Source organism: Apium graveolens, chromosome 6 (assembly GCF_009905375.1).
Source record: "Apium graveolens cultivar Ventura chromosome 6, ASM990537v1, whole genome shotgun sequence".
Lineage (NCBI taxonomy): Eukaryota > Viridiplantae > Streptophyta > Magnoliopsida > Apiales > Apiaceae > Apium > Apium graveolens.
In genome coordinates, this window is record NC_133652.1 from 196,422,566 (window position 1) to 196,432,788 (window position 10,223).

Below are 10,223 nucleotides of genomic sequence, written 5' to 3' on the forward strand. Positions count from 1 at the left end.
AACGGATGAGGAATATCCATTGAAGAAGTACAAACAATGGAGATAGAATTTAAAACTATTGTCGAATCTGTGGAGATTGATTTTAAATTTAGGTGCACAGATTCTTCAACAATTTGAGAAAGAATGGGCAACCAAGCCAACAAATCATTAATAAGATGATGCTCAGTTGCACTAGATTTTGGCTCCTCCATGAATGTAAGAGATGGAGAATCAAGAACTGATGTGTGTATCATATCCACATCCAGAGAGATAGTTGGAGAGTTTTGTGTATGTGGTGTTTCGATAATGAGAGATTTTGGCTGTGACTCCACATTTGTTGGAGGCACGTCAATCTGAATTTGAGATGAGACTCAGTTGGCACTGTGTGTGCACCTTATGACTCCCCCATTGGTATTGATCTCTTTTTTTAATAAAAGTTTGGGTTTTGTCTGTTTCCCTTCCCCTTTTATCCAGTTGTCTTGGTTGAGAGCTTGTTTCAATAGTTACATCCTTTTGAGAGGATGCAACTAGAAATGAGCTAATTTCCTTATTAAGCACTACAGTCTATTGGGATTCTGTAGTGCGGCTGGTTTTGTTCACACATACCTCACCCTTCTTATCCTTGGGGATTCTTTGATTTTTAGCCCTTCCCTCACCCATATGACTACCCTGAGCACTCCCCTCAAGTGAAGTAGTAGTTGTTACAACTGAAGTTTTCTGAGAGACAATAGAGGTTGGCTTCTTAATCTTGGATTTAGATTTTGGTTTTGTGGCTTGGGTAGGCATCTATTTGGTCACTGTCACAGATGCCATTGCCACATTTGAGGTTGAAGAAGTAATGGGTGGAGAAGAGATTGGAGCAGAAGTAGTTACCTCGGTTACTTGATGTGCCTTAAAGATTGGAAGATAGTTGAGAGGCACTCCATTGTTGAGGTTAATCCTGCTCAGATCTGCAAGTACTCTCTTTTCTTGAACCCAACAATCAAGCTTTTTATTTGGGTTCTCAATTACGAGGTTCTCATGAGATTTACTAAAGTTAAAGTACATGTCATTCAAAAGTATATATAGCATGTTAATCATGGAATAAGTAACTGTATCAAAGTTGCTAATTTTTCCAGAAAATGTTTTGATAAAAGAATCACAAAGAAAGCTCCATTCTTTAATAAGGCCCATTCTCCTAACCTCACCTAACTTGGTGGGAGTGAGAGAATAATCCATAGACCTAAGCATGGTGCTCACATCTGTTTCTGTGTGTGGAACATTAGTGTTGTTTTCAGGCAAATGAAAGCATGCTTGTATTATATCACAATTAATACAGTAATCATTACCTTTAAGAGAAAAACAATGGTTTTTTCTTTGGAGTTGTATACCATCGTGGTCCATATTTTCTCCACAACTTCAAAATAGATTACTAGAGACTCAAGCATAGCATAACTTAGTTTACAATTGCGAATGAAGTCCATCATCTTGTGATGGTCCTTAGAAGCAGTAATACTCTTGTCCACCAGTGCCACGAAATTAATCTTCTCATAAAAAAACCCATATTGAGACATAATCTTGAATACAGGTGCCATTGTTGTGATTAGAAAGCAGTTACAGAGAAAAGGGGGTTTTGGAGATGAAGAGAGTATCCAATGAAATTTGCCAAAAATAACCGTGTAAAAATAAAGCACTGTAGAAATTCTAGAACTTATCCATCGATATATACATACACACTGTAAGTAAAGTCGACCATTAGGGTTTGAAATTAACGGCTAAAATTGAATCAATTCAACGGATACATGATGTACCTTTATCCGTCGATAGATAAAGTACCCAGAAGTATTTTTAATTTCAACGGATAATGCTTATCAGTTGAATGCTATCAATATTTACCTTTATCAAATCCTAATTTTGGTGTCAGGATCTGACAGCTGGAAAATCCTGATTTTTTAAATTTCAGGATCTGACCATTTGCAAATCCTGATGCCAATGTTAGGATCTGATAACTTGCAAATCCTGGTTTGTAACTTTGATAAAGTTAAACTTATTTCTGGCTGCATTACAAATTTCTTAGACATTAACAACACTTAGGAATAATTAAGCATACCTAACTCACTTACCAACCTAGTGAAAGTTGACTAATTAAGTGGTTTGGTAAAGATGTCTGCAAGTTGCTGCTCACTTGGAACTAAATGAATTTCCACTATACCATGCATAGCATGCTCTCTGATGAAGTGGTACTTGATGTCTATGTGCTTTGTCCTTGAATGCTGCACATGATTTTCAGTGATGGAAATAACACTTATGTTGTCACAGAAAATTGGGATCTTTTCCATATGTAGACCATAATCCAACAGTTCATTCCTCATCCACAAAATATGTGCATAACAGCTACCAACAATAATATATTTAGCTTTAGCTGTAGCAGTAGAAACTAAGTTTTGTTTCTTACTGAACCAGGACATAAGCTTGTTTCCTAGAAACTGACAGATTCATGTAGTACTTTTTTGTCTATTTTAAAACCTGCAGAATCTGCATCTGAATAACCAATTAGATCAAAACCAGAATCTCTAGGATAGCAAATGCCAAGTTTTGGTGTTCCTTTGAGATATCTGAGAATTCTCTTAATAGATACTAAATGAGACTCTCTAGGATCATCCTGAAATCTAGAACAAAGACAAGTAGCAAACATTATATCCAACCTACTAACTGTTAAATACAAAAGTGAGCCAACCATGCCTCTATAACTTGAAATGTCCACAGACTTTTCAGTAAGTGTTCAATTTAAGCTTAGTAGCATTGGTCATGGGAGTTTTTCCAGATGTGCAATCCATTAAGTCAAACTTCATTAAAATTTCATAAATATATTTGGTTTGACTAATGAATATTCCATCACTAACTTGCTTAACTTGTAATCCAATAAAGTAAGTTAGTTTCCCATTATACTCTTTTCATACTTGCTTTGCATCAGTTTGGAAAACTTTTTACAAAGTTTCTTATCTGTAGAGCCAAATATAATATCATCTACATAAATCCGAACAAGTATACTAGAGCCATGAACATTTCTAAAGAAGAGAGTTTTTTCAACACTACTTCTTGTGAAATGATTTTCTAAAAGGGACTTTGACAAAGTGTCATACGAAGCTCTAGGTGCTTGTTTCAATATATAAAGTGCTTTCAAAAGATAGTAGACATAATCTGGAATGTTGGGTTCTTCAAAACCTGGAGGGTGACTAACATAAAATTCCTCCTCCAAATCTCCATTCAGAAATGAACTTTCGACATCCATTTGATAGACCTTGAAATTGGCATGGGCTGCATAGGCTAGAAAGATTCTGATGGCTTCAAGTCTTGCAACAGGAGAAAAAGTTTCATCAAAATTTATTACTTCTTGTTGACAGTAGCCCTTGGCAACCAATCTAGCTGTGTTCCTGATGACTGTGCCATTTTTATTCATCTTGTTTCTGAATACCCATTTGGTGTCAATAGAATTCTTGCCTTTAAGTTTGGGTACCAGCTTCCACACTTTATTCCTTTCAAAATGGTTTATCTCTTCCTGCATAGCTAAAATCCAATCAGGATCCAACAAAGCTTCTTCTACCTTCTTTGTCTCTTCCTGTGAGAGAAAGATACTATATAAACATTCTTTTGAGTTGATTTCCTTTTTTGCACTCTTGAAGATGCATCACCAATAATTAGTTCAAATGGGTGATCTCTAATCCATTTCCCTTGTTGTGGTAGATTAGCTCAAGATGAAGAGGCCTCAAATTTGTCTTGATGTGTAAGTGAGTTTTGATTAAAAAAACTCCCCCTGAGTTTATGGATCTTTTACTTGAAGTTGGGGTCCTTTCTTTGTGTGATCTAAACTGACTTTCAACTCCCATTGATGGTTTAACAGATGTTGAGTTTTACCTTTCGACGGATGATGCAGTTTGTCTCTCAAAGAATGATGCACCTTGTCTTTTGACGAATGTAGAATTTTGTACTTCATTTGTTATCGACTTTTCTGCATTTTCCTTAGAAATTATTTCTTGATCAATTTCATCATCACTATCATCACAGTTCATCTCAACATTATCAAACTTGAGGCTTTCATGGAAAACTTCATCTTGCAGTCGTTCAATCATTTTATCATCAAACACAACATGTACAGATTCCATAACAATGTTGGTTCTAAGATTGTAGACTCTATATGCTTTTCCCACAGCATATCCAACAAATATACTTTCATCAGATTTGGCATTAAACTTTCCATATTGATCAATTTGATTCCTTAGAATGTAGCATTTACAGCCAAAGACATGAAGAAAATTGAATGTTGGATTCCTGTTCTTGAACAATTAATAGGGAGTCATGCATTTTTTTTATTGACCAAAGAGATATTCTGAGTGTAGCATGCAGTGTTTACAGCTTCTACCCAAAAATAAGTTGGTAACTTTGATTCTTCCAGTATAGTCCTTGCACAATCAATAAGATATATGTTCTTTCTTTCCACCATTCCATTTTGTTGTGGAGTCCTAGCTACTGAAAACTCATGCATGATCCTAATTTCTTCACAAAACAACCTTATTGCAAAATTCTTGAACTCAGTTCCGTTATCACTCCTAATTCTTCTAACTTTGAGATCAGGATGATTATTTATTTGCCTTATATGATTGATAATGATTTCACTAGCTTTATCTTTAGATTTCTAAAAACACGTCCAAGTGAACTTTAGGAAATCATCAATAATAACTAGGCAGTATCTTTTCTTTGAGATTGACAACACATTGATTGGTCCAAATAAATCCATGTACAGTAGTTGTAGAGGTTCTTTGATTGTAGATTCAAACTTCTTTTTAAATGATGCTTTAATTTATTCATTCATAGTATTGAAGTTCAGATGGGACAACTTCTTGTTCCATAGCCACCATTCATCTTTACCTGGTTTGATGAAAGGAGAAGTGACATATTCTGAATTTGATGATTTGAAGTCAGCTAGGTACACATTTTCTTTTCTCACTATAGTGAGAACCATACTATTGTTCTTCTTGTTTGTAACAACACAGGCTTCTGAATTAAATATTATAGAGTTGCCTTTATCACATAGCTGACTGACACTTAGTAGATTGTGCTTGAGTCCATCAACTAAGGCAACTTCTTCAATGATGACATTGTCTTTAGAAATCAAGCCATATCCCACATTATACCCTTTGATGTCATCTCCAAAAGTAATACTTGGGCCAGCTCTCTCCTTGAACTCAGTGAGCAGGGTAGAATCTCCAGTCATGTGCTTTGAGAAACCACTATCCAGATACCAAAGATTCTTTATATTTCCCTGCACACATCAAAATTAAATCAGGTTGATTTTGGCACCTAAGTTTCTTTGGTCCTGCCTTGTTAGCCCTTATCTTAGGTTTCCTAGGCTTTCCACCATCAGACTTAGGTGATTGAGGATCAACCTTAGTCCTAGGGGATTGACCATGAATCCCAAGATCAATTTTAGAATTATCATGCATATTTTAATTAACATAATATGGCATAGACTGTGCAAACATGTTATTCCAGTATGGCATGCTAAATGGCATTTGTGGCATATTTAATGCAGCATAATAAGGATTTTGAGCAAATGGCATATTAGAAAATTGTGCATTCAAATTATGTGCAGGCATAATAGGCATGGCATTAATTGGTAATGTGGGCATGTTGGGAAATGAGGGAGGTGCAAACATTGGTGCAAGCATAGCAGATCCGCAATTAACAGACAAATGATTAACAGTACCACACTTAACACATATTTTTCTAGGTGCATATTTGTCAAGTATGTAGTTGTTATGTTTGTTAATTCCTACTTTCCCATTCCTGTTGTTCTTCCTTTTAGAATCTGCCTTGACCTCAACTTTCTCCAATCTGTCGCTCAACTGCTTCATTGACAAATGCCCCACATTTTCTCTTCTGTTCTCCTTGACTTGACTTGATTCTCCTCTAACAAAGTTCTTAAAAACTGATCCATATTTCTCATTGAGTTTAGCTAGCTTAACTTTTTTAATTGGTTTCCTTTCAATCGACGGATGTGGTTCCGTATCTTTCGACGGATAATCTTTTTTAGCTGTCGACGGATAAACTTCATCATCCATTAACTCCACATCTGTTGATACACCTTCTACCAACTCAGGATCCAGTTTATCCTTGCTCTTTTTCTAGGCTTCTTCACAGAATGAATCTATTCCTTGAACTTTAGCAATTTGGGTATGTACATCTCTTAATGACTTCCAAGCTTTGATTACCTCTTACTCTCGTTCAAGCTGCTTTCTCAAAATTTCCTCTTTCTTCAAAGATTCAGTCAATTCATCTTTTGCAATCTTACACTCTATCTTCAGTTTCTGAAACTCAACAAATTGAGTTTTTAACACAACATTTCTCTCACTTAAAAACAGATTGTTATCTTTAATTCTTGTGTTATCTTTAGTGAGTGATTTAAGTGTAACACGTAAATGATATACTTCTGTTGACATGTCATTTATAACATCATTAAACTCATCTTTGGAAAGGTGTGCTAGGTTAGAAGTGATTACCTGATTGCTTGAAGAACTGACCTTCGTTTCATCTAATTTGGCCATCAAGTCTAGGTTGACATAGCTTAGTTCTTCATCTTCATCTTCTAGATCTGCTGCCCAGTCATTTTCTCGAGTTGGGAAAGCCCTTTACTTCTATTTGAGCAATTCAAAGTACTTCCTTTTGTAATCCACGGGCTCAAGCTTCCTTTTCTCAGAATCAGGATTTCGGCATTCATTGGCAAAATGACCACTCAAGCCACATTTGAAACACTTGAATTTTGATTTATCCACCATGTTTCTATTTGGCTTGGTTGCTCCAAAATTCTTTTTGAATTTGAGCTTGGAAAATTTTCTTAACAGAAAAGCCAGATGTTCATCTATGTCCTCCATTTCTTCCTGACTCGGATAGTCTTCATGCTCAGTCGTTAACCTATTTCCTTTGCCTTCACAAACCCTTGAGTTTGGTGTAGATTCCACAGTTTCAACCTTTATCTCTTTCACTCTCTCTTGTTCAGTTACCAATGCAATGGATCCTCCCTTCTTCCTTCCTTTCTCTATCTTCTCATCTTGTTCCAACTCTAGCTCATAAGTCTTTCGAATCCTATACAGTGTTTCTAAGGTAAACTCATTGTAATCTTAAGAATTTCTCAGAGATACAGTCATAGGCTTCCAGTATTTTGGTAAAGATCTAAGGAATTTCAGGTTAGAATCTTTTTTCTGGTAGACTCTTCCATGCAACTTCAGTGCATTTAGTAGTTTTTTGAATTGTACTAAAATGTCACACAAAGATTCACTATCTTTACAATGAAAGTGCTTATACTGCTGGATTGGAAGTTGTAGCTTGTTTTCCCTCACTTGTTCAGTTCTACTGCATATGATTTGAATTGTATCCCAAATATCCTTAGCAGATTTACAGTTGATAACATTGTCAAACATATCGCTATCAAGATCATTAAACATAATGTTTATAGCCTTTTTATCTTTTTGCACTTGCTCAATGTCTTCATCTGTCCATTCAAATTGTGGCTTTGGAATACTTTGCTCATTACCTACAGCTCTATCAGAATCTGTAGCAGCTCTTCAAGGAACATGATGACCTTTTTCGATGCAATCAACATACCTTTCATCTTGAGAGAGGAGATGCAAGTACATTTTCACCTTCCAGTGGTGATAGTTGTCTTTATCCAGAAAAGGGATCTTCACTCCAACATCCTTCCTACTCATGTTGTTAGTTGTTTTGATCTTTAAACTCTTAGCGTGCCAAGAGCTTGCTCAGATACCAATTGTTATCCTCGAACAATCTAACAACAGAATTACAGAATAGGGTTGAATGGAATTTTGGTTTCTTTTAGAAATTTAAAACTTCTTACGAATATATATATATATATATATAACAGTGTTTGAATAAGCTAGTTGCGGATAAGAAATATTCAAGTATTCAGACACAATGTCAATAAACAAGAATGTTTAAAAACTTTGTGGATTGATTTTTCCACCATATATATATATAGAAGATCTCTGTGATGCAAAAGCACACGGCTGCTTAGAAGAGTTCTTACTAACTGAACTTGAGAGTGCTAAAGATATAGCTTACAAATGCTCTCTTATTCTTTCTTGTATTGACTGTGTCAATTGATTAATTGATTGATATTATAAACTCTTGCTATTATTGGTTTATATATCACCAAGTTACATGTATGATTAGACATATGTGTATTACATACGTCTATTATCTAGGTCTAATCATATGTTTCTTTATTTCTCCGTCCCATGCAATCCAGATAGATACAACATCTTTGAACATCCCTATTTTGCATGAAAATGGAAATGCTTCTTGATCTTCATAATCCTTATTACAGGCTGCCACACTCTATTTGTATACAATCAATCCATGTGGCTGTCAAGTCGCTTTCAACTACTATTGAGATCTGATTGTTCTTTTAGACTTCAACATTATCTATTGAGTTTGTTATGAATCATCCATTGAAGGTCGCTCGAGTCATCCATTGAGAGCTTTACAGATTATCCGTTGATAGTGTTTCCTTAGTAGTTGATACTCTTTCATTTATGCAGGATTACAATGTATCATCTATTTACAATTAGCAAACATGTTCTACATATCTTGCTCGTAGTCAACATGACTTGGAATTTCTAACAACTTCTAAACTTCTAAGATATTGTACTATACATGAATGTGCTACAGACTTATTTACACATAAGCTACTCCATCACTTTGATGGTTACAAAATCATTTAACTTATCTACTTAGAGTGTTTTATTGAGTTATCATCAAGCCCACAACATATTCCTAACAAGTTCTGTTATTGGTCAATGTTTAGTTAACTAATAAATCCTGACTGTAATTAAAATAAATATTGATATTGGTCAAGTCCTGATTGACTTTTTAATTCTGATGATATTATGAATTTATTCAAAATATATTTTTGGTCAGTATTTCTAATTATTGTGATGAAGCAGTAGTTAAGTGGGAATTTTTTTTTGTTTACAGATGTTATTTGATGGTGTGAGGATAGGAAAAAATGATTGAGTAATCGACCAAACATTACTTTTGGTAACTGTGCACGTATTAACTGTCATAATTGCATGCGTCCATGATTACTTTTCAGTCAATAAATTTATGCCATGTGTCCCACAAAGGTGAAACGTTTCCGAGTAGTGGAGTAGAGTGGTAAACAAAATCAAATTTTGATTTCTAATTATCACTTTATCGGTTGTTTATTATCTTTTTACTCTCCTACTCTCTTTCTCTCTTAAGTCTAAACTCTGAAACCCTAATCAGTTTTTAAGCAAATTACTTACAAAAAATCATGTCTTCACCTGCTTCTTCTATGTCTTTCAACTATGGCGATGCCAAATATGTTACAAAACAATTATACTGCCATTCTGGACAACAATGGAATAAATCTTTATTTTCATATTTTTCAAGATTTCTTAAGGTCGAGTGAAGTTGGGTATGCTCTCACAATTCCAACTACTATTTCTGGAGACCAGGTTCTAGCTCTATGGAGAACTGGTCTATATGATGTTGGAGGAGAGGCATGAAATCCAAGAATCATTTTTGAATTTGACAACCAGAGGAGGGTTGTCACTCCTAAAACTGTTCGTGATGCTCTTCATCTCCCTGCTCCTACTTTTTATGCAACATTTGCGGGAGATGCTGAAATGGGAAGATTTTTAACTGAGATTGGCTATGACAAATACATGAAGTGTAACAACCAAGAAAAATTATGTGAATATTTTGTGATAAATAAATAATTATGATATGTTTTTATAAATTTAAATAATTATTGCCATGATATGACATGCGGTAGTTGTTATCTGTGGTCCCGTAAGGAACATAAAATTTTTCGATTATTTGTTACGTGTTTAAAATTCAATTGTATGAAAGAATACACGATCTGGACGCGTGTTTAATAGCATTTCTATCGAGGTAATTGTTTTTTCTCATTTTATGTGTGTTTGCATATATTATATATGTTTTCGGGATATTCTGTTAATTTTGAAAATGTTTCGGTTTCTAAAAAATCAACGGACCGAGACTCTACCGGGATGCCAAAGGCCACAAAATTCATATTTTATTTTTATAAAATCATGCATATTTCAAAGATCCATTATTTGGTTTTTGCATTTTTGGATTGTTCATAATTTTTGGGAAATTTTGGCATAATTTTCATATTATTTATTCGATTAAAAAATTATTCCCGA